Consider the following 26,400-nt stretch of genomic DNA (forward strand, 5'->3'; position numbering starts at 1 on the left):
CCGGGCATACGATCGCATCCCAAGCCCAACTAAGGTTATCCATTGCCCTCTACCTCTTTGATCTGTTTTTGACCGATGTAACCGCAAGGTGACCTTTTTGGCAAACAGCCACACGCTATCGGCCTGCACTCCCACCCCTGTACTAGCAGCAGAGCGCACCACCAACTCACTCACCCGAAAGGCACCAAAAAAGGCTAACGCGAAAGCCGTCCAAATCAACAATGTTTCGTACTGAGACCAACATACCTTCTCCAATTTTCTTACAATTGCTAACAGTTGCGCATACTTAATGGGTCGCCGTTTGTCTGCCACCCTACCCCCATCTCTTCCCCAGACCCCTAGCACTTGTTTCACCAAAAATCCTTCCACCGGATTACCCCACCCTCCCAATTTTTGAAAGAAGGTGAACCCCGCCAACTGGGCTCTCACCGAGGATAACGAATAACCGCTCCCTTTAGCCTACAGTATGAACTGTACCACGTCGTACTCCCTAACTGGCCCTCTCCTCCACCCTACTGCCAGCAAAAAACGCAACACTACTCCCCTGCCTGCTGCATATGCTTTCCAAGTAGCAGGTGCCAAGGATTTCCGAATTAAAGGCCAAGCTTCCTCCATTCCAGTTGCCAGAGATGTTCCGGGAAAACCTCTCCCGTCAATCGCACTGTTGGAGCCAGCTCCCGAAAAACATCCCACTTGAAACGAGAAAGAGCATCGGCAATCAAATTCTGAGTTCCTGGCACGTGTCTTGCCGTTATTGCCACATTTAATTGCAAACATAACAATATCAATTCCCGCATCAATCTTGAAACTAGCAAACAACTAGCAGACCTGTATGACCCCTAAATTATCACACCAAAAACTACTGTTTTGTTCTGCAAATGCTGACCCCAAATTGCTACTGCTCCCACTATTGGAAACAATTCCAGGAAAGTGATGTTCTTTGTAATCCTGTTTTTCACTAGAGATGTGAATCGGAACCGGTATCTGTTCTGATTCTGGTTCCCATTCACATCGTGAAATTTTTATCTTGCAGTCCGATCGGGTTTTTTTTATCGGCTGCGCCCGAGCCAATAACCAGAAAATACAGCCAACTCTTTAAAATGAGTTTGTTAGTATCCCCCCACCCTCCGGACCCCCCCCCAAAAATGTATAAATACCTGGTGGTCCAGCGGGGGTCCTGGGAGCATTCTCCCGTGCTCGGGCCGTCGGCTGCCAGTAAACAAAATGGCGCTGATGGCCCTTTGCCCTTAGCATGTGACAGGGTATCCGTGCCATTGGCCGGTCCCTGTCATATGGTAGGAGCAATGGATGGCCGGTGCCATCTTTAAAAATGGCGCGGGCCATCCAGTGCACCTACCATGTGACAGGGGCCGACCAATGGCACCTATGGCCCTTTGCTCTTACCATGTGACAGGGGCTATCAGCGCCATTTTGATTAGTGGCAGCCAACAGTCCGAGCACGGGAGAATGCTCCTGGGACCCCCGCTGGACCACCAGGTATTTAAAATTTTTTTTGGGGGGGGGGGGGCCGGAGGGTGGGGGGATACTAACAAACTCATTTTAAAGGGTTAGGTTGTGTTTTTAGGTTGTGTCCTTTCTTCCCGCCCCCCCCATAATGGTAAGAAAACCCACTAAATTAATTGTGGGGTTTCCTATTGCTATCGGGGACCCCCTGATATCTGACGATATTGAAAATATTGGATGATATTTTCAATCGTCAGATAAAAGATTCACATCCCTATTTTTTACCCATTCCTCTGGCCACCTTTGAGCACACCAACTACCCTGGAAATAAATCCTGAAACCGACACCTCCCGCCGCATCGGAGTACAATTCCAGGTCAACATTGGACTCTTCTCCTGCTGGGATCATGCGTACTTCGTTAAAAGATGCTTGAAACATTTCCCACACTCCCAATTCCTCCTCAACAATGCGTTTAACTCTAATAAAATGATGATCCACTCTCACACCTCTCGTTGAAGCCGACAATCTGTGAATAAACGCCCTGCCCATGGGAATCACACGACAAGCAAAATTAAGTGATCCTATCAATGACTGTATTTGCCTCAACGTAACCTTCTTAGCAGCTCGTACTAGATTCACCAATTCTCTTAACTTCACTATTTTATCCACTGGCAAACACGACACCATCGCCTGCGAATCTAACTCGATACCTAAGAAGGTAATCTGGCAACTAGGCCCTTCTGTTTTGTCTGCAGCCAAAGGCGACAAATGCATACATTTGAAGGGCTGGGTCTCAAAAGGCCCCACCACTCTACCTAACCGAATTTCAGAAACCAGCTTCTCCCTAGCTACTTCCGCTCTCCAGGCAACTGACCTGGCATTTCGAATTCTCCCTCCACTACCTGGACCCACATATGGGATCCGAAAACCTACACTAAAACAGACTCTTAAAAACTCAGCCCGTTCAACATTGGGATTACATTGTAACCACTTCAATAAAACAGACAGAACAATTGGCGAATCCGCCTTACGTCTCAGCACGTCACTGCTTTCCTCCCTTGGCTGACCCTGTACCCTGGCCGGGCAGACACTTTGTAGCTGGGTGCGCTCCTCCACAGGTCGCACAGGCATGCCTGAATTTGCATTCAGGAAAGAGACAGGTAAGCTTATTATAACGCCAACACACATTGGATCCTTTGAGGGAAGCCGTATTTCCCAACATTCTGTTTCTCCCTTGCCCACGAAAGGAACTACCCTTACTGCTACCTAGCCCGCCTACATTAACCGAACCACTCCCTACACCCCCAGCCCCCAAGCTTTTCCCCTGGGTAACCCCTTTTAAAGTCATCTGTGTTAACCATAGATGAATATCCCCAAATCATAAACCTGTTACCTGCCATCTTATCTCAGAATTTCTCTTCGTAGTTGAGCCAAGCCCAACCTTCGTAATCCGGGAACGCCCCAAGTATGCTGTCCGCGTAAGACAGCAAGGACCCATACTGGGTGGCATCAAAATGCCCAACTACACTGGCCAATCTCAGAAATCCTCTCATCCAAGTGACAATTTCTGGATATTTTAGGACCCGTCGACTTTCGGTTCCCTTTCATTTTGCCTTTTTACTTTTTTTCCTTCCACCCCTTCTCCCTTCCAAGAATTTGAAAATATCTATGTATTTTCATTTGCGAATCCTCCGCACCAATCGCTTGAGTAACTCCTCCCACAATTCCATTAATGACGCTAAAGCAGGATGGCCCATATCCTGCCTAGGTCCCTCGTCCAACACTGACCTCTTTATGGGACTCTGCTCACTGGAGCTGGACAAGGATAAAGAACTAGAATCAGAACTAGAACTGGGGCTCCTGGGTTTCCTCTTTCTATTCCTATCCTTTTGTGTCCCCTCTACACCTTGATTACCTGTCCTTAATCCGGCTGTGCTTCCTTCCTGCACATCCACATTCTGCCCGTCCTTCTCCCTTCCGTTGGCGCCCTGCTCCTCCAGTCCCATTGGGCATGCTGCCTCCCGCCATGCCTCTTGCCTTGAAGTACCCAGGAATACATCCTCCGCTTCATCTGTGAAAGGAAAAACATCCCTACGCTCTCTCCTTCCTGACCTAGACCCTCCTGCCCCCTCCCCTTCGCTCCCTTTCAGCTTATCCCTGTCTGAAATCTTCTGGGGTCTGCCCTGAGCCTGTGGGCCAGAAGGCTGGGCTGCAAACATCTGCAATCCTCTTTCTCCCAACCCTGCAGCAGGCGCATACCTGACTGCCCCGTATTCCCTGGCTGCAGGAGCTGGACTTCTACCATGGCCCGCTGCCACTAGATGTCCCAGTATGTCTGCTATGAAAGCAGCCTGTGACTAGCCACCGTGCGCCCCTAAATCATCTCCCCCATGGAAATTGAAACCTGCCCCTGCCTCGCTGATGCCTCTGTCTGTATTGCAGAAACCCAGGAAGGTCTCATTCCCTTTACCCAGGCATGGTGCCTCCTGTTTGCTAGCCCCTCCCTTTGGAGTGGGGCTCCACTGAAATCCACTAGATGTCATATGAGAGCGGGCAGGGGCCCTGCTCCTCTTCCCCTTCTCTCGCGCCTCAACCTTGCTAGGAGCGGCCTCCCGTTGTCTCATGGGGGCCTTATTACCTTTGCTTTTCCCACCCCTCTGCCTGCCCCTACCCTTGCAGGGGCCAAATCCTGGCTGAGCCGCTGTGAGGTGGCTGGGAGCCTGTGGCAACGCCGCGGAGGAGGGGACCGAAAAAACGCCGGGAAAACGGACCTGCAGGGCTTCGCCCTCCTCCCTCCCCTCCCCGAAGACTGGCAGGCCCGCCTCCAAAAATTCACCGAGGGAGGCATTGAATGACACGTCGACCGGCGAGCATGCATGAGGGACGCCTGAGGGGGGGTGCGCACTGGGGGGAAGGGGGCTTCGCGGGGCGCACCTCCTCCGACTCTGGGCCACTCTCGCCCGAGTCCGAGATGCATGCCTGCCTGCAAACCTCGTCGGAAGGTAGGGTGGGGAATAGGAGGCTGGGATCTGGAGGCGGAGACGACGAGGGGGCCGGCGGGTGCGAAACTGACTGTCTCGCCAAAGGGGGGGACCTACCGCTCTCGTCTGCTTCCCTCTTGGCCGCCGGGGTTGCGGTCGCCACCCGCACGCCTCGCGCTGCCGCCTCCTTCATCCTCTGGACCACACTCTCTGACCCCTTCTTCATGGTACCGGAACCTGACCAGACCTAAAAAACGCCCAGCTAAACCCTGACTAGTCAGCCAGCAACGGAGCAAAAAGCAAGCTCTGCTCTTTGCCTCGCTGTCCAACGCTGACTGAGGCACCTAGCAACCGGCGCCTAAACTGTTACCCCTAATAGACCAATAGCATGGCAGCATTTCAAAATGCTGCTGTTGCTATGGGTCACCCCCTCCCCCTCTCCTGTTCTCCTCGCTCTGGCTTGCCCCATATTATCTTCAGCAGCGGCGGGACAAGCCCGCGCTGCTTCTCTTAATCTTGCAGCTGCTTCTCTTAATCTTGCAGTTTGCCAGAGCTATGTAGCAGCAGAACAATCTGTCCTTTAGATAACCCCTTAGAAACCAGGAACCCTCTAATAAACCTTCTTAGAGACCTTAGGCAGGGTTACGCCCTCCCTCCACAAAGAAAAAATGGGGACCTCTGGTAACTCAAGTCCCACTGTCACTCCTTGTGACCTTGGGCAAATCTCTGTACTCCCCATTGCCTCAGGTACAAACTTAGATTGTGAGCCCTCTGGGGACAGGGAAATACCTACAGTACCTGAATGTAATCCACTTTGAAGCGCTGAAAAAAAAGTGTGAAAAGCAGACTATAAAATAAATAAATAACTATTTTTCATGGTAACCTACAGTACACAACAATAAGAAAACATAAGGTACGGTAGTCACTTTTCTGTCTTCCTCCTAGATCCACAGAATGGTACCAACTCCATGATTTCCTGATTTTAACACGCAAATACTTCAGAGATGTGTGTAAAAGAATTTTGCTCAAAATTAACATTCTAATACTGAATTGCTCAGCTCGCTTTAACTTTTGCAAAATCTCTGTGCTGCACTCAGCAGTGCCCAGCTTGGATGTCTTACTGTGAGCTGATTTGAATTTTGAAGGGTGGGAAATGTTATTGTTATGGCTGATCTTGCTGGAAACTGCTTGAATCCTTGCGGCAACAGCCATCAGTCAAGGCAAAGCTCTGTCTCTGAGAACTCAGCTCTGGATCCTTCAGCATGAGTCCTTAGTTGAAAACAAAGGATTATTTTTAATATTTCAGCAGAACTCTGTCCTGAGTTGCTGAAGTCTATTATCTCACATAAAAAAAAAAAAAATTCACCTCTAACAACACTGAGAACATATAACTTGGGCATGCCATAGCTTCCTGGAATCCCCCCACCCTCCGACCCTGCACCATTGCCAACAATGACACCTATCAATTTCCATAATGCTCTCTGATGAGTGGATAAAAATGGCCACAAACATACAAGCATGAACTGAAACATAAACATACAGAAATACTTTATGCAAACTTTGTAAATATTGCTCGGTTCTATCTCTCCCCTCTTCCAGCTCCAAGTTAATTTCCCTATTTTATTGTAACTTTCTCACATCCTTCTATCTGATCCACTATATCTAAAGTTCAAGGTTCTTATTGAGAACATTGTTTACGTTTATTGAGAACATTGTTTACGTTACGTTATGCTTTACACACTCTGTTAATTGTAAACCGGGTTGATGTGATGCATGTCATGAAACTCGGTATAACAAAAACAATAAATAAATAAATAAAATAAATAAACTTAATCTTGAGACTGGGCCTACACCCCCACCAGTAAAGGCTTTGTGCTGTAATCCCCTGCTTGCTGCCACAATCCTGGTGAGGCAGCAGCCCTCCAACTTTCCGCTCCGTGAAGGTGGTACCCACTGGCACCCCGCTCCATGAATGCCGCCGTGGCCACTGCCGCTCCATGCAGTGTGCTGCCGCCTCACCAACCCCTGGGCCGTTCTTGCAGGCCCTGCCTATTTATTTACGTCTATTTGACTATCCCCAGTCCAGCCACCATCTCCGTCTGCGCGATCCATTGCATAGGTCCATCGCCCTCTGCCAATTAATAGGCTGACCAATAGCACCCTGCTTCATGCACCCTCCACAAGCTTTCCCCTATGTGTAATCTTTGACGCCTGGACCCTTCCCCAAACACCAAAGCATCCCCCTATGTGCCGGTGAGGGTCCTGCTGTTGTTAGCTTAAGTCCTGCCCACAACTCATGATCTGTAGCGCTGTGGGTGGTGGGAGGGTTGCTCTTTCATCCTCCGTCGACAAATATGCTATCCTTCCCTCCCCTACCCTGTATTGCTTCTGAGCCCTTGTTGCCTCTCCCTTTCTCACTGGCTACTGGCTTAGTTTTAAATCAGCTAGAGAGCCCTATTGACAACATTCCCCCACTTGCCCACCTCGAGCTAGCTGTAGCATGTTTGCCCAGTTTTGAGGCCCCTGTCTCAATAGGCTGAGCCTCCTTAAATTGGGTATACCGTAGCTTCCTGGAATTCCACTCCCACCCCAGTCCTGCCCCATTGCCAGCAATGCACCATACAATTTCCATAATGTTCTTTATTGAGTGGATATAAACGGCCACAGCTATACAAGCATGAGCTTAAACATAAACATACAGAAATACTTTATGCAAACTTAATATTAACCTTGAGACTGGCCTACACCCCCACCAGCAAAGACTTTGTGCTGTTATCCCCCGCTTGTTGCCGCTATCCCTGTGAGGCAGCAGCCTTCCAACCTTCCGCTCCGTGAAGGTGGTACCCACTGGCATCCCACTCCATGAATGCTGCTGTGGCCATTACCGCTCCATGCAGTGTGCTGCTGCCTCATCAACCCTCTAGCCATCATTGCAGGCCACACCTATTTATTTACGCCAGCCCTCCATTTGGCCACCTCAGACTGGCCACCGTCTTGGTCTGCACCATCCATTGCATAGGTCCATCACCCTCTGCCAAATAATAGACTGACCAATAGCAGCTCGCTTCATGTGCCCCCCCCCCCCCCCACAAGCTTCCCCATATACATAATCTTTGGCACCTAGACCCTTCCCCCTTCCCCTTCCTCCAAACACCAAAGCATTCCCCTATGAGGGCTCTGCCATAATAGGGACGAGTAATCCCTTACTTGGTCCCTATCAACCACCTAATCCCACTAGTGCTTCTGTGGCCATTTGCAAGGAGAGGATAAAGAGATGTGTGCCAACCTCAGATAGGTGAACCCCATTTGTCCTGAACAAGCCCACCCAGCCAGCAGATATATCCTCATGTATGATAACGTGTCCCCCTATGTCCCTACGTAAGATCCCACTTCTTTAATTTTCGCCTGCTATTTTCAATGCCTTTGCAGGATTTTGCACCTCTCCACACCAAGTGAGGGATAATGTGGACCAAATCAACACCACTGATGGCCAGAGGGACTTGATGAACGCTAAGTTCTTTTTGATGCTAATGATGAGGTCAGTGTTTTTGACTGAGACCAGATCATTACCACCTAAATGAAAGATGATAATGTCCAGTCATGGAAGCTCTGTGGCATATTGAATGATGGATGGTATTACTTGGCCCCCACCTCACAACCTCGATTGCCTAGCCAAAAAATGTAGGCTTTGCTCCAAGGTATGTTCATCTGTTCACTGGCACTCTTTGCTTTGGCTCTAATGTGTGCCCAATAAATGTATGAATGACCCAGGATCCATAGCACTTTAGTGATAGCGGGAGAAGAGTCTACAATAAATTACAAAAGTAAGGTTAGGTTGAGCAAGTTAAGCAATCGTCCCAGCAGGCCTATGCCAATTCAAAGGAGGACTGTTTTATGGGCAGGATATACGATTTGTATCTACCAGACTATCTGTGATCTACAGCTTTGATCTGTGCCTCGCTTAGCCCGCTGCTACTCGTGAATGATGCCGGACCAATTTTGAAGGAGTGAGTGTGATATTCATGTGGCTCCTCCCCTATTGCTGCTAACCCTCTATCTAACATACTAACGAACTGGTAACGTGATAATGCAGATCCATCCTGATGTTTCAATAAAGGACCATTCCCAGGCAGGCATACCCCTAAATAATCATGTGCAGCCCTAACTGGGCATAAAGCTGCCATGTGAGCAGGATACAAACTAACCCACCTACCCACCGCGTGCTGGTCATTTTTGGATCTTCTGATGAAAATGTGCACTGTAGTGGGACAAACCCATATATCCTCTCTTGCAGGGCTCCCATCAGAAGCCCTGGTGGTCACCTTTGCATGGGCGATCAGCTTGCATATCCTAAAGGCCCCAAAAAACATCAGCTAGGGGAATGCCTAGCTCTTCTGCTTTCTGGACAAATGCCTGAAGAGCCAGGGCACATGCATTCATATCCCAGTGGCCAGTGAATAAGAAATTGTCCGGATAATTGATGATTTTTCCTTTACCGATGTCCTGCTCCACCGCCCATTGCACAGGATATGGAGCAGCCCATGGGCAGACATTTATGAAAGTAGTATTTGTTCTGAAATTGAAATCCTACAACCGGAAATAACTAGGGTGTACTGGGAGAAGATGGAAAGCTGACTCAATGTCTGCCTTGGCTATCCAGGCCCCCTGCCCCCAGAGCCTCATCATATCCAGAGCCTGGTCAAAGGATGCATATGAGACAGAGCAGACTTCCAGGTCCAGATAATCATTAACTGATCCTCCTTCCGGGAGGATAGATGATAGATGATCCTGAATTCCCTTGGCTCTTTTTTAGGTACAACTCCCGGGGTGAAATCCTGAATTTGGACACACTAATGCACACTCTTTTCTGATCTTTTGTGCAATGACTTCCCCACTGTCCCTTGCTGATCGTAGATTATCAGCCTCTGTTGTGGTTTCTGGCCCCTTACAAGGGATGTAGAAACCTTCTGAGAATCCAGCATAAAGCCAGCTTGCTATAGGCTCCTTAACTTTGACAAATTGATTGACGTCGAAGCTCTGAAAAATTCAGACACCATCTCTCAACTGCAACTAGTGATGCTCTGTCCGCTGGCTGCCGGCAGTAAACCTGACTTGTGGGTGTCCTGTCCCACACGCAGTGTTATGTGTACCCGCATTTGCATGCCTCTGCATATCTGCAGTAGCCGGTGTTATACAACTGACAGAGAGGTTGTCTTGGTTGCATGCTCTTGCCGCCCTTGATTCTCGAGGGCTGAGTAAACCTCTGCCTAGGTCGAAAAAACAGCCTCCCCAAAACGTACGTTGCACTCCATGCCCTAGGCTGGTAAGTGTTGCCCAAAAAACCAGATTCAACCTCCTGCACCGGCCTGCAGGGGGTGATCTTGGAAAGCCACAGGTTGATATCCTTTTGATTCCAATCCAAGCTAGGGTTAACCGCCATATTATGCCTGAACTGTTCATTATACTCTAACCATGCAGTACCACCTATGTATGATACGTACTATACATCACATCTTGGTATTTGAACAGGGCGCAATATTTCTCTGGATGTTTTTCCCCAATTACGATTGAAAGCACTCTAAAGGCAGCTGATCAGTTCATTAAAGTCCTTGCTTTAATAGGTTTGTCTTTAGCTGCCAGCTTGCAAGATTCATGGCATTTTGGTTCAGCTCCTTCCCCCATCCCTCTTAAGCAAATCAAAAATGTCAACATACTCATTATGACGAATTTAAACTTTTATATCTTCTGAAATATGCGAGCTACCTTACATATATAATGTGCTGCAATAAGAGCCAGAAATGCCCTGCAAGCCCCGTCGGTGTCTCTGATACCTCTGCTGCCATGGCAACGGGCTTGGGGGCTGCCCCACTTTGAGCTGCTGCCAGGCTGGAAACCCCTCCATTTGTTTTCTCTGTTGACCCCTGCCCACTCTGTGGAACCTGCATGGGCACCTCGAGGGCTGTGGCCCAGCTAGGGTCTTTTCTTGCCCAGAAAGGCACTCAAAGATAGCATTATCGATGGCAAACATATATGGCATCATTTTTTGCGCGCCCCCCCCCCCCCCCCCCCAACCACATGTTACTGCCACTGTTATTTAAGTTAGATGGCAGTTGCAGAGGGCAATTAACTTATCCTCGGGGAACCTGCGCATTAACCTGGCCCACATTTAAATGAGCGTGCTGACAGTTCTGCTCTTGTCCCGTGCGCAAAACTGGCTCTGGTGCTGCTGATTGATGCAGTGGAATCTGGTCATCTGCTGCTGCAAAACGATACGGGAGGACCCGGCTGTCACTCTGCAGTAACCCCATGAGCAGAGACATTACTCTGCTGGTGCCGTGGACCACCGCTGCTGCCGCCATCACCTGCTCAGTAGGCTGGGAATCGGCAATGCTCTGGCACGTAGCAGCCCATATGGCTGATGAGGGGCGCATGGTGCTTGACCCCCACTCTCTGACTTTTGTTCTTCCAGGGCCTGGACTCAGCGGCATCCTCCGGGCAGGGCCGGTGCAAGGCGCCCTAGGTGAACCTTCTGCCTTGCGCCCACTCTCCCAGTTGCGCTACCCTCCTGGTCTCGGGCCTCGACTCCTTACTTATTTGCACACGCTGAGGGTATGCTTCCCTGGGCTGTGAGCAGGTTGGGTGCCGCTTGCGACCCGCTGAATCTCTACTACTCTTTGCTGCGAGCGCGATAGGCTCTGCTCACGGCCTCCTAATGGTTGGTGCCCTTGGCAACTGCCTAGTTCGCCTAATGGGATGCATCAGCCTTGCCTCCAGGGTAGCTACAAAGTTGTCCGATGCTTTGGGGGTCCGCTGCTTCTTCTTTGCTCTTTTGTTAACAGGAGCACAATTTAATTGTGCTTGTTGTGCCCCGGAAGGACCAGAGGAGGTAGAAGGAGGAAAGGTAGACATGCAGGAAGGTGAAGGAAAGACTCCCAGGACAACCGCAATCGAAAAAGGAAGGATGGAACAGATCTTCGCTTCCGCAAACACCGCCGCTTCAGAAGGGAAGCACAGCAAAGCAGACTGGCCGGTAGCTTCTGGCCTGCCTCTTCTGCCTAGGAATTCTGGAAGTTGCACGTGGAAGTGGAGTTGCTCTCTCGTCCTCTGTCAGCAAAGGTGCTGTTCTTCCCTCCCCTACCCCGTATTGTTTCTGAGCCCTTGCTGCCTCTCCCGTTCTCATTGGCTCCTGGCTTAGTTTTAACTCAGCCAAGGAGCCCTATTGGCCACATGTTTCCCAATATTCCCCCCTCGAGCTGGCAGTAGCACGCCTGCCCAGCTATGAGGCCCTCCCTCAATAGACTGGGCCTCCTATACTATAAATTTATATACTGTATGTAACCATTATACATTCAGAGATGCTCACTGCACTCATAAGTCTGAGCGACTGACGTTCAACAATGTGTGCTTCATTGTATAATCTTAGGTCACCCATGGGTTTTTTTTATTTTGCAAATAAAACCACTTATCTTTCTTTGTAATCTCTTCCAAGACAGCCCAACACTGTAACAGTGTTTCATTATTTCAGTTGATGCAATTAGGCTCCTGTCAGCATCTTATGTTTGTGAGTGGATAAACATGAGAGAAATGAGAAGTGAGCATGTATGTTTGTTTGTAGGGGGGGAGAATGAGGGGCATGTGTGAGAATATGTGTGAAATTGAGTGAGTGTGTTAGTTTGCGTATGTATGAGAGAGAGTTTGTATGCATACGACTTTAACACCTCCACCCTCTCCCCTACCCGACTAATCCTCGACAATATCAGTCTGACTGATAATCAAAAGTTCCCAGGTATGACAATGACAAATGTTCTCATACAAGGTTAAGTAAGTGTCCAGTGTCACTTCCAGATGCACATCAATCTGATGCAATAAGGTGCGCCCAGCCTAGCATACGGTTTTGCTTGCAGTTGGGCGTGCATTTTGGGTGCACAATAATAGCGTCTGATGCAGCAAGGAGATTAGCGTGTCTAAAACGCATGCCCTAACATGTACCGGATAGCGTCTCTTGCATTTAAATTACATTTAAATGAAGACATTCGCTGTTACTGCCTGATGCAGGAAAGTGCGCCCAATGCACATTTTTTTTTATACCAGAAAATTAACTCAGCTTTGGAGGTGGAATAAAGTTTACTCACAGTCAAATGTTCATGAGAAACATAAAAAATTGGGTCCTCTGTGTTGCGATAAATGTACCCCTTGTAAGCTAGGGTTGTTTAGGGAGATTGGTATAAGATTTAGTTATTTGAGGTTAGAACAAAAAATGTTTAAAAAGAATATAGGGAGTAGTGGAGTGGAGCATGATGATTAGCTAAAAGAGACTTTAAAAAATTGTGGGTAATTCCTTTCTGTTTTGTAAACAAGCATTGCAGATTCCCATAACTTAATGTTAACAATGCACTTTTGTTAGGAACGTACAACTTAGACATGCATGTGCCCGATGCAATACATTTTTGAGTAGATAATCACAGCAAAATGAAGCAGCTACCTCTCCAATTAATCACCAACCAAAATCCAAGGAGAGAGGAGACAGAATATACTCTATAACTCCATAAATCCTAATCTCATGATTTTTTAATCCCATCAAATGTCAATATCATAGATCTTAAGCTCTTATTAAATAAACTTTAATCTGCAGCCTCTCGCCACGCAATGGGCCGCAGGCTGTATTCAGCCTTTAGAGCATGTTGATTTTAATCATCTATTGTCATTTGTTACTAATATCTCACCCCAAATACTTTATTAATTTTTTTAAAAGATTTTTTACTATTGGAACCCACGTTCTAACACACCATCACCAAATATCATAAATTGCAAAGAATACTTAGCCAGCAAATCTGTTCAATCAATCAGCCATACTATACTGTTTTCAAATGTTCCCGACATGAATCATGTTTCAACTGAATCTCAGTCTTCTTCAGGGGAATTATTTTAATCTCAAAAGGCCAAAATATTCTGTTAACCCTAAAATTTAAAAAACAAAAATTAAAAACAGTCAAATAAGACAGCCCAGCTTCAAATTAAATCTTTGTGCTTAATAATAAACCATCCCAAACTCTTATTTCTCTAAACACTCACCCGGACATGTATTTAGCGTCTCTCGGGGGATTCAAAACATGACGCCACAGCGTCTTAGATGTCAAATTCAAACATTAACCCAACTGGTTTAAATGTATCGCTCGAGCTACGTAACCGGAAATCCGGGCTAAACACGCAATGTAAGAACTACAACTCCCACAATCCTTAATTAAAAGACACAGGACCAGCAAACTAAAAGACAGACCAATCAATATCTTTATTAAGTCCATTAGGGTCGACCGTATCAAAAAAATGTATCCACTTCTGTTCTCTTTGTAGTAGATAACCATCAAAGTCACCCCCACGATTACAAGGTAATGGTTTTTCTATAGAAGCAAATCTTAAATCATCAAAATTATGTTGGTACTGTAAACAATGTTGAACTACTGGTGCTTCAACTCTGCCACGCACAATGGCACTCCTATGTTCAATCATGCGGGTCTTCAAGCTCCGTTTGGTTTTACCAATATTTTTTGCTAATGGGAAATTTAAGCTCCAGTCATTCACAAACTGCGAATCGAAGGGAGTGATATATGGGCTGTGGTGCCCTTGTCCCCGTTTATATATTGGTAAAACCAAACGGAGCTTGAAGACCCGCATGATTGAACATAGGAGTGCCATTGTGCGTGGCAGAGTTGAAGCACCAGTAGTTCAACATTGTTTACAGTACCAACATAATTTTGATGATTTAAGATTTGCTGCTATAGAAAAACCATTACCTTGTAATCGTGGGGGTGACTTTGATGGTTATCTACTACAAAGAGAACAGAAGTGGATACATTTTTTTGATACGGTCGACCCTAATGGACTTAATAAAGATATTGATTGGTCTGTCTTTTAGTTTGCTGGTCCTGTGTCTTTTAATTAAGGATTGTGGGAGTTGTAGTTCTTACATTGCGTGTTTAGCTCGGATTTCCGGTTACGTAGCTCGAGCGATACATTTAAACCAGTTGGGTTAATGTTTGAATTTGACATCTAAGACGCTGTGGCGTCATGTTTTGAATCCCCCGAGAGATGCTAAATACATGTCCGGGTGAGTGTTTAGAGAAATAAGAGTTTGGGATGGTTTATTATTAAGCACAAAGATTTAATTTGAAGCTGGGCTGTCTTATTTGACTGTTTTTAATTTTTGTTTTTTAAATTTTAGGGTTAACAGAATATTTTGGCCTTTTGAAATTAAAATAATTCCCCTGAAGAAGACTGAGATTCAGTTGAAACATGATTCATGTCGGGAACATTTGAAAACAGTATAGTATGGCTGATTGATTGAACAGATTTGCTGGCTAAGTATTCTTTGCAATTTATGATATTTGGTGATGGTGTGTTAGAACGTGGGTTCCAATAGTAAAAAATCTTTTAAAAAAATTAATAAAGTATTTGGGGTGAGATATTAGTAACAAATGACAATAGATGATTAAAATCAACATGCTCTAAAGGCTGAATACAGCCTGCGGCCCATTGCGTGGCGAGAGGCTGCAGATTAAAGTTTATTTAATAAGAGCTTAAGATCTATGATATTGACATTTGATGGGATTAAAAAATCATGAGATTAGGATTTATGGAGTTATAGAGTATATTCTGTCTCCTCTCTCCTTGGATTTTGGTTGGTGATACATTTTTGAGTGCCAGAGACGCTTGTTTCTACTTAGCACGCCCATTTTGTATGTCACTGCATTTTCGTTCTCATTTAAATATTGCTTCGGGTGCACACAGGGGATGTGGATATGCGCATGTTAGGAAAATGGGTGCTGATATTGACCACCTGTTTTTTGTGCACATCTTATTGCATCTGCCTGATAGTGTGTGAATGCTTTGTAAACTGTTGGAAAACCCTACTGTGGTAAACATTATATATTCTTGAGGGAATTGTAATGAAAGTGCCTGGAATAAAATGGTGTATTATTTAGGAATGAAATTCAAGTGAAAAAATCTTGTGCAGTTTCCATTGGTGTGTATGTAACCTGGGCACTTCTTAGGTTACCAATAAGCCCTGGGTTAATGTAATGTCAATTAGCTAGAGTAGGATGGATGAAGCCAGGAACCATTCAAATGCAGCCCTCCTTCTGCGGGGTCTGGAATGGCCAGCCTATTGGTACCAGTATATAACTGCCCCCTTGCTACAGCTTGGGAGGCAGTCCTTTGATTTGTGAACAGTATTCAGAGATAGAGAGGAGCTTAGTTTTTGTTGTTTTACAGGTCCAGCCAGTCTTAGCCAAGCAAGCCCTGTTAGGTAGTCCTAGCAGGGTCAGGAGGGATTTCCTCTTCCAGTACACAGCCTGATTGGGTCTAAGTTAAGGGAACTTTGATACTTTTATTTAGGAGCCTCACTGGACACCTGGGCCTGTCTTACACGTAGGGATTGGAGAATCCTGCATGTGAGCCACCCGGAAGATAAACCCCTGAAGTGGTGGTGACCTGCTGTGAGGAGGGGACTCCACTGTTAGTTTCTGTTCCTTTCTGGGGAAGAACACTTTTGTTAGAAGATCCAGGAAGAAGACATTTGGCTGCCCCTTCCTTCCTGCTAGAAGCCAGAGAACTGCTTGTTTCAAAGAGGACCCCTTACATCAAAGATCCAGAGAGTATACTAAAGAGACTTATGTAAGATCAAGGAGATCATGGAGATCTGCTAACCCTGAGTAAAGGAAACACCATCACTGGGGATGCCCATCCAGTGTTCACCACCCTGGGGAAAGAAAGAGAGGATTTACGCTCTGTGCCATAGACTTTGCTATTTTTATCAGCCTGGAAGGGATTTTGAGCATCTTAAGGTCCCTGCCCATCTCAGAGCTCTTCTTTACCTTAATCCAAGAAGAGTGGGTTCTTCCTTGCCCTGATGTAAGCAAGTCCTGTACAGATTGAGAAAAAATCTGGAAAGAACATATTTATGGTGCTGAGAACCAGTATTGTGCCATTTTTCAACTATTTGCAACAGTAACGATTTATATGGACACTAACAGAGTGGCTCCTTTGATTTTTTGGCACATAGCGCACAGCACACAGAGTATCGGAATTTCTCTAACCCAGAGGATTCCAGAGGGAGAGTTAGTCACCCCGCACTGGGAAACGAGAGGACTCCTTTCATCCCAAGTCTGTCAAACCTACATCCTGGGAAGGAAGGGGAGTGGAGCGTTCCTGGCCCAAAGAACTTACAAATTCTTTTATGGCTCCATTGGAGTGCAATCCTTACCCCAGGGATGGGGTTACAAGTGGTTTTAAAATGTTAGTGAGTCTGTCTTGTGAGGGTCTTTAGCTTTTTGGAAGAGGCAGAGAGAGTCAACATATGGTGATATGAATAGAGGCCAGAAATGTAGGCCAGGAGACGTCACAAGAAAGCAAACCTCAACATGCATATGAAATATATTACATTGCAAACTACTTCCTTCAGCTTGACTGCTAATGATCCCAATCAGGCCACCGTATAATCCAGAAGTGGCCTGATATGGAAGAAGCAGACTGACTACACGCATCCTAGTCCTTTAGTGATGGATTTTTTTTTTTTCATATTTTGGAGTTTTCTAGGTGTCCTTCTTCCTGCAGACATATTGGGGGTAATCTTAAGACTACCTACATAAATGCAAAATCGGTGGGTACTTTTTACTCAAGACTTTGCACTGATTATCAAAGTGAAAGTATGTGTACACTTCTAGTTTAAAAATTACCTAATGAGAAATACCCACATGCAATTGCTGCTAATTTCTGCAGGTACTTTTGATGGCAGAAACTACAGGCATAATTTTGAAAATACAAAAGTGTATACATAATCCCCCCCCAACCCCATTGTGCCTAAAAATACACACAAACAGGCCAATGCGATACCGACGCGCTAAAAGCGTGCATCCGAACTTGACACACTTTTTAAAAATGCACACACAATCACCTCTCCTGGGCACTCTACGCAATAGGCAAATGAGCCACCTCACTAAAAAGGATGCACTAGGAATAAATTGTGCATCCCTAGCATGTCCATGGCATTGGGCACACAGGAGAAATGGCTGGGCGCGGGTCAGGAAAATGGACGCTCGTAAATTGAGTGACTTTTTTTCCTAACCTGACTGCTGGCAAGACATTTTTATTTATTTATTTATTCAGGTTTTTGCTTTCTGTTGTTCCTCTGACTTAATATCGCCACGATATTAAGTCGGAGGAATCACAGAGAAGCAATATTTTCTGCTTATCTGAAAACTTTTGGGGCTCCTCAAGACTTTAACGCCAGCTCCGAGGCTGGTATTAATTTTTGAGGGTAAAAATATGTGCATCGGGCACACATTTATTTTTTACGTAAGCCTCATCAACATGGCATTTAAATATGATGAGTGCTATTAGTTACGCGCTGATTTGGATGTGCGTTTTGGAAGTGCTAATCCCCTTATTGCATAAAGGGTTTTGGACGAGCGTCCAAACATAGGTTAACCTGTGCGCTAGCCTGAATGCACGGTATTGCATTGGCCTGTCGGTTTGGCAAGGCAACCTCACAGTGAATCCGTATCACTGTGATCAGGGGCGAATTGCAGGAAAATATCATCCCAGGAGATTTTTTCAAAATCGGCCCGTGGGGTATCTGACTCCCTCGTGCACTTTCTCTGCAGAACATGTGTCAACAACTCCCTAAAACACGTCAGGCTGACTCTGGAATCTGGCAGAATTAAGCCTAATACCTCCAAAATAAATTTCACATTTTTCCTAAATAACTAACGGGCCGATACAGTAAAATCGCGGGAGAGTGGGCAAGCGCCCGCTCTCCCGGTGTGCGCACAGGCCACTCTCCTGTGCGCGTGATACACTATTTTAATTTATTTAAATTAGGCCTGGCGGTAAAAAGAGAAGCTAGGGAAACTAGTGCGTCCCTAGCGCCTCTTTTTTGACGGAAGCGGCGGCTGTCAGCGGGTTTGACAGCCGACGCTCAATTTTGCCGGCGTCGGTTCTCGAGCCCGCTGACAGCCACGGGTTCGGAAACTGGACACCGCAAAATTGAGCGTCCGGTTTTCAACTCGACAGCCGCGGGCCCATTTTAATTTTTTTTTTTTTTTAATTTTTTACTTTTTTAAACTTTCGGGACCTCCAACTTAATATTGCCATGATATTAAGTCGGAGGGTGCACAGAAAAGCAGTTTTTACTGCTTTTCTGTGCACTTTCCCGGTGCCGGCAGAAACTAGCGCCTACCTTTGGGTAGGCGCTAATTTCTGAAAGTAAAATGTGCGGCTTGGCTGCACATTTTGCTTTCTGAATCGCGCGGGAATACCTAATAGGGCCATCAACATGCATTTGCATGTTGCGGGTGCTATTAGGTTTGGGGGGGTTGGATGCGCGTTTTGGACGTGGTATTACCCCTTACTGAATAAGGGGTAAAGCTAGCGCATCCAAAACGCGCGTCCAATCACGGGCTAACAGCGCACTGTACTGTATCGGCCTGTAAGAAATAGAGCATAATCTAGACCAGCAGTAAGTAAACAAAGCTTTAGGCCCCGTTCCATCCATTCAAATCGGTTAACATACATACACGAATATCCTGGTCTGATCAACCAAGCAGCTCTTGAACTAGTGAAAGTAATGAGACAACTACACTGCCAGCCAGTGTCAGAGCTCAGTCACACAAACAGATTTATAGATTACAGAAACTTTATATACACTGACACTTACTCTCTCAGAAACTTTCTCACAGACACACATATAAACCCACACCCTCTGACACAAAGGTATGTGTCATTCTCTGTGTGACTCAGACACACATTCTCTCTGACACACTACTGTTGTGCTGCCTCTTAAGGTCTCATACAGTGCATGCGCCCACCCCAGTGCTACTGCACCATCGTTTAAAGTTCTTGCTTGCTTCCAGCCTTCCTCATTTTGCAGCAGCCTCCCCCTTTTCCAGTCCCACTCTGAGACTTGCTGCTTCTCTCAGGGCTCAGAAATGTCACCTCAAACAGCAGCTTCCCCAACACTGCACAGGCACTTCCTCCTGGCTCACCCTTTCCCTTCCTGTGCCTGTAGCTTGCCTCCACTTCTCCACCATCCTCCCACCACTCCAATGCATTCCCATTGACTGCATGCTACACAGTCTGCTGCTTTTATGGCTCCCCAGGCTTGACTCTGCCTAACTACTCCAGGGGATAGGGAGCCAGAAGGGATCCATACTTTTCCCTGGGCTTATAAAAGCCCTGGCTGTGACGAGGGAGAGCCAGTAACCCAGCTCCAGATGGAAATCCTGCTTTCTCTTGTGGAGTCAGTGCAAGCAGGGCTGGTGCAAGGGTAAGTTATAATAACAGATTTTACATGAAAAAGAGCATTCAAAGTACAGTCTTCTAAGGTAAAAATGTCACGTACAACATGTATATTATTTACATGCACTACTATGGCATCAACCAGAAAACTCTGCAAAACAGGCATCTGCAGTCATATGGTATTATAGCTTATTGTGATAGGTGTTAGGTGTGGGCTTGGCCTTCAGAAAGCTTTGAGTAAACTGAATTGCAATTTAGTAAACCTCCCATATGAAAACAGCACTAACTCCCAGCACTTAAACAGTAAAACATTGAAAATATTACATCAGACCCTAAAATGCCAGTACACCTGCTATTAAGAAAGCAGAATAAGCCAAGCTGTTATAGATCCCTGCACAGACACTATACGCCATATTTCCTTTTAAGTTGAGCGCATGAGCGATTGCTCATACACTTTAGAGCATTGCTTACAGGTTTTACATGATCGCTCACATACATTTTTCTTTGTGATATATACAGATATGTAACATTAATGTTGGTACTCAAAAATTGTTGGATTAAAATATTGTTGCTCACATGAAAAAAAAATGTATGCATACCTAGTTACTCCTTGAAGCATTACTACATGCTAGCAGAATACCTCACCTCAGTCCCACATGTAGAACACAGACAGACCCTCACCAGATTCAAAATGAAGAGCTGATAAAGTATAAATAGAAACATGCAGACAAAACCTGAACTTGAAACCACAACAAGCCAGACTCTGTATGGAATGTAAAAATAAATCACCAAGCAGATACAAGGAGCGAGGAGACAGACTCTAATCTATAACTCCACAGAACGTTTTAACCACTTCCCATCAAATGACAATATCATAGATCTCAAACTCTGTTATGCTTTAATCTGCAGCCTCTTGCCACGCAATGGGCCGCAGGCTTTATTCAGCCTTTAGAGCATTTTTTTTAATCATTTATTGTCATTTGAATCTATACACAAATGCTTTATTAATTTTAAAATTTAATCAACTCTGTACTATTGTATTCAACATATCTTGCTACTATTGTGTTAAGCGTATCTTACACTTTTTTACCAACCACCACGAATGTTCGTATCCTTTTAGAGACGCTGAATGTGTGTCTGGGATTAACAGAATATTTTGGCCTAGATGTAATTAAATTTTAAAATTAATAAGGCATTTGTGTATAGATTCAAATGACAATAAATGATTAAAAAAATGCTCTAAAGGCTCAATACAGCCTGCGGCCCATTGCGTGGCGAGAGGCTGCAGATTAAAGCATAACAGAGTTTGAGATCTATGATATTGTCATTTGATGGGATGAGGTTAAAACGTTCTGTGGAGTTACAGATTAGAGTCTGTCTCCTCTCTCCTTTTTTCTGGTTGGTGATTAATTGGAGAGGTAGCTGCTTCTTTTTGTTGTGATTATTTATGGAAAAATAAATATCATTCCTCACTAAACATCAAACAGTAACATCCAGAAATATAAAGCATCAATCGTAATAGTAAAATCAGACTCATAAAAATAATAAATATTTCAAAACAGCTGATGAAAAGAACATCCAATGATAACAAACATATAACATTTTATTTTAATTTCCCAAACATCAATAAAATATTTCAAACTAGCAGATACAGAAAACAACATCCAATAGCACTGGTAAACAAATTTCTGGGAACATTTTGTTTCCTCCACAACCTTCAGTGAAACAAGCAGATTTTAACAAGCTGAACACAAATATGCATTTATTATGTCTGTATCACTTACCGTTTGCCAGAAAAGTGCGATATACATTAAGCATTGTTACGTGTCTGTAGCGGCATAAGCTATAATGGCAATGTTGGCACCAGAAATCAAAACAAAAAATGTTTTGCCGTAGATTTTCATTTGTAATCACTGTCCGATGCTTCGCGGATGAGAGTCCAACAATAATCACCCAGCATGGAGGGGTTTCACTTGCCTTGATACTGTTTCTCCATTTTGACAATGTCTTGATGAAGACTTTCACCATGTTCGTCACTCACAGCGCCAAGGTTGTCTGGGAATAAGTCCAAGTGGGAATGAAGAAAATGTATCTTCAATGACATGTTGCACTTCATCAATTTGTATGCCTGAAGTTCGACATAGTCTGCTGCCTTATAGTTGCCTAGAAAGTTACAAATGACATTTTTGAAGGTTGTCCACGCAACACGTTCTGTACCTTGCAGAAGACCATCAAAGTGGCTGTCCTTCATCACAGCTCGGATTTGTGGGCCAACGAAAACACCTTCTTTTATCCTGGCGTCACTTATGCATGGAAACATTTGCTGCAAATTATTGTAACACAAAATTGGCCGTTTCTCAAAAACCTTACGTGATGTACAATTTTCAAAGTAATATCTATGATCAGCATCAAAAATTCTATTTGGAACACCAAACGGCCTGAAGGAAACAAAAACTTTGTTTACCAGTGTAGTTAAAATTAAAGTTAATATAAATCCCCTCCTCTCCGTACCTGGGAACTTTAGATTTCAGTCACCTTGAGATTGTCATGAATTAGTAAGGGGTGGAAGATATGCACAAACTTTCTTCTCTGTCTAACACAATGTTCATTCTCATACAAATTCCCTTATATTCTTTCTCGCACACATACTCATTAGATCACTCACGCTCTCTCGTACATGCTCACTGGCTCACATGCTCTCTCTCAGACATGCTCACTGTGTCCCACACTGATGCTCTTGTTCACACATATCCTCACTGGCTCATTCATGTTCTCTCATATACATGCTCACATACACATGTTCACTGACTTGTTCTTGCTCATACACATGCTCGCTGGCTCAATTGCTCTCTTTTACACTCACACTCAGGTCCACTTGTTTAAATAGTCCTCTTGCTCAAACATATGCTCATTGGCTCACTCGTTTTCTCTTGCTCAAAAACATGCTCTGGTAACCACAACAAGCCCAACTGTATTATGCATGCAACAGTGGAAAAACAGAATCATAATCACTCCTCACAAAGCATCAAGCAATAAAATCAAGAGATATAAGACATCATTCATAATATTAAAACCATGAAAAGAATAAATATGTCAAAATAGCCAACAAATATAGGGGGCCTGATATTCAAAGCACATTCAGTGCTACTTAGCCAGATAAACTGGACTTTTTTTGTTAAGTAGCACCCACTGAATATGTGTTTACGTTTAGTGGATGCTGTTTAGCCAATTAAGTCCCTTATATAGCTAACAAGTTAGCTGCATAAGTTATGGGTGGAACGACAGCTAAGAAGCAATATTCAGTGTTGGCTGCATAAGTTAACCGGCCAGGTTAGATGGTTATAACGTATATGGCTAAGTACAAATATATATGCGTACATTCAGCAACATAGCCTTGCCACTGAATGTACCATGTAATTTAGCTGGATAAGTTATATCCGACCAAGTTACTTAAATGGCCATCTTTCAATATTAGGGCCCTAATGATTTAAAAAGTCAAATAAATGTGTTCTAATATTTCCCAAACACCAATAAAATATTTAAAAATAGCAGACACATGAAATAACACCCCATAACTTAAAAAAATTTAAATATCACATGCTCTGCATACTATTACTTTTTTTTTTTTATATACCGACATTCGATGTGAGATATCACATCGTTTTACATTCAGGTACCTTAGGAAGTTTCCTAACCCTGGAGGGCTTACAATCTAAATAAATAAATACCTGTCATCTTTTAATTTCCCAGAGATTGTTGTGGATTTGGGTGAAGAAGGTCACACAATCTTTATCCTCTCTTCTTCAGACTCATAGCCATTCTCTCTCATACACATGCAGGCTCTCACACACACATTCAGGCTCTGTCTGTTTCTCATACATACAGGCCAGGCTTTAACATTCAGGCTCTCTCTCTCAAACATATACACAGGCTCTCTCTCTCTCTCATATACATCCGAAGGCTCTCATGCACACACACAAGCGCACTTGCTCTCTTTGTCATCCACATGCAGGTGCTCTCTCTCATACACACACAGTTGCTCTCATGCAGATATATAGGCTCTCTCTCTTTCATACACACATGCAGTCTCTCTTTCTCATACACATCTGCAGGCTCTCACTCCCTCATACACACATGCAGGTGCTCTCTCTTTCTCTCTCTCATACACAGATACAGGGGCTCTCTCTCATGAACACATGCAAACTATCTTATACAAACACACACACATACAAACACACTCACACACATACACACTCCTCTCAGGTGTCCTCCTTTCTTCTGTGCCTTGGCCACACCCACGATGCCCCTTATTTAGTGCAGGAGGGGAGGTAGGAGGTGGTGGCCCTGCTACCGCCAGATGCATCTTTCTGCTCACTTCGGGCGGTAGCCTTCCTTCTGGCCATGGTGGATTGGGCTCTGTTGCGGCCCCACTGAGATCTCCCTTGGGCCACGTCAGGTTGGACACCATCGTGGCCCCGCTGAGACTTCCCTTGGGCGGCGGCGGGCTGGGCTCTGTTGCGGCCCCAGCGAGAACTCCCTCGGGCCACGACTGGTTGGATTCTGTCGCAGCCCCACCAAAGGCCTTGTTCCATGGCTTCATGTGATCAGGTTGACCGGCCCACTAGGAGACGCCCAATCCCCTGATAAAATCACAATCGGGGAGGATTGGCTTATCGTATATATCCCCGAGGCAGGCATTATGCCAAAGCATGATCATGTCGGTTTTTTGTTAAGACATTTTATGTATTTTCATGTTTGTATTTTTATGAATAAATGTTGTGGTCCGCTCTGCGACCCTGACGTCCCGGCCCTTACCTCAAAGTTCCAGCTGGGCCACTCGATGCCTGAACCAGCTCCGTGAGCATCTCCGCGGGTGAGACGCCATTACCCTGGGCTCCTTAGGTGCGCGCACGCACTGTCACGGCGCTGATATAGCCCGTTTCCCGCCAGGGCGCGCTCCACCTCCGCTTCTGAAGTCAGAAGCCCAGTCCTACTTAAACTCCCTGCGGACCCCACTACGACGCCTTGCAAACGGGTCCCTTGCAGTGCCCAGTTGCCCTGAGCCCCGGTGTGTGACTCCCTCGCTCACCGTTCCTGCCTGCCTGCCTGCTTGGTCTACTTCGTGACTTGCTCGCACTTCTAACCTCTTAGTTCTTGCTCGCTTCAGCACCTGTCCAGGTCCCTGCCTGGTCTCGCTCTGCCTGCCTTCAGCTCGTTGCTGTTCCTGCCTGGTTTCTCGCTGCCTGCCTTCAGCTCACTGCAGTTCCTGCCTGGTTTCACACTGCCTGACTTCGGCCCGCCGCAGTTCCTGCCTGGCCTCCTTCATCCGCTTCAGCTCCAGCCAACTCATGATCTGGACCAGAGATCACCTAAGTCCCAGCGGCCGGGTTCCTACGGGCTCCTTCCGGGGGGACACCGGCTTCCAGGGTGAACCGCCTGAGTCCCAAGCGGCTGGGCTCCCAAAGGCTCCTCCCGGGGGAGTACCAGCTTCCAGGTGAAGCCTACTGTCTCCATCAGCCTGCTCTGCCTACCGGCCTGCTGTCCCGAGACCATAGTCCAACTACCCCAGGTCTCCCGCAGGCCGGCCTAAGGGTCCACTGTCTAGCTAGTCCACAACAGATTGCAAGGCCATGGACTCGGCAGACGCCCCAGCGCCTCAGGACCGTCCTGGGCTACGCCAACAGCTGCAACAACAGCAACAGTACTTGGACGTACTGGCCGGCTCCCTTGGACAACTGGTCACCAGAATGGATGCCTTGGATGCCCGACCCCCGCCTGGCGCAGACGTCGAACCTTCACTGTCGGCTGCTTCAGAAACTCAATTGCCGGCACCATCGAGTTATGCAGGGGATACCAGGACTTGCCGAGGATTTTTAAATCAGTGTTTCATCCGCTTCTCGCTGCTGCCCCGCCAGTTTCCCTCCGATACAGTCAAGGTTGCTTACGTGCTATCGCTGCTTGATGAAAAGGCCTTGGTTTGGGCCTCTCCCTTGTGGGAGAACAACGATCCTGCCTTGAGTGATCTGCAACGCTTCATCTTAATTTTCAAGCAGGCCTTCGATGAACCATCCCGTCGGGCCGTTGCCACCTCCGACCTCCTGCACCTACGCCAAGGAACCCGTCCACTAGCAGATTACGCATTGGACTTTAGGACCCTTGCTCAGGAGGTGGGCTGGCAGGATGGAAGTCTCAAGGCCATCTTCCTTGAGGGCCTCTCCGGGTGAATCAAGGATGAGATCGCCACCCGGGAGCTCCCAGAGGACCTCAACGCTGTGGTGGAGATGGCCGCACGAATAGACCGCCGTTTGCAGCAAAGGGCGCATGAGGCCCACCTTAGCCGATCCAGCCCGCCTTGGACTTCGCCTCGCCTGCCTCCGCCTCAGAAGGTTGTTCGGCCTGAGTCTCCTGCTTCCGAGCCCATGCAACTGGGCCGAGCAACTCTCTCCAAGGAGGAGAGACAACGTCGACGCTCGTTAGGCTTATGTCTCTATTGTGGCCAGAAGGGGCACTTCCTGGCCCGCTGTCAAGAGCGGGCGGAAAACGCCAGCACCTAGGGGGCCGAGAGGAGCACCTCCTAGGTTGTGCCACTGCTCCTCATAGTACCTTGCTTGTTACTCTAGAGTACCCGGGGGGTTCTTTAGAGATCTCTGCCTTCGTGGGCTCC

General features: G+C 46.2%; 1 protein-coding gene across 8 annotated transcripts in view; it reads left to right on the plus strand.

Annotated features, from left to right (window-relative positions):
• Positions 1 to 26,400, plus strand: part of LOC115096830 — a 219,963-nt gene that overhangs the window by 93,498 nt on the left and 100,065 nt on the right. For 2 of the 8 annotated variants that reach the window (XM_029611992.1, XM_029611993.1), the window contains one exon: positions 7,875 to 7,983. The exons of 5 other annotated variants lie outside the window; for them this stretch is intronic. The gene's annotated coding sequence lies outside the window, so the exon portion shown is untranslated. Of the gene's footprint in view, positions 1 to 7,874; positions 7,984 to 8,040; positions 8,144 to 26,400 lie in introns of those variants that run through there. One more of the 8 variants, XM_029611994.1, reaches the window with a different exon arrangement.

Source organism: Rhinatrema bivittatum, chromosome 8, assembly GCF_901001135.1.
Source record: "Rhinatrema bivittatum chromosome 8, aRhiBiv1.1, whole genome shotgun sequence".
Taxonomy (NCBI): Eukaryota; Metazoa; Chordata; class Amphibia; order Gymnophiona; family Rhinatrematidae; genus Rhinatrema; species Rhinatrema bivittatum.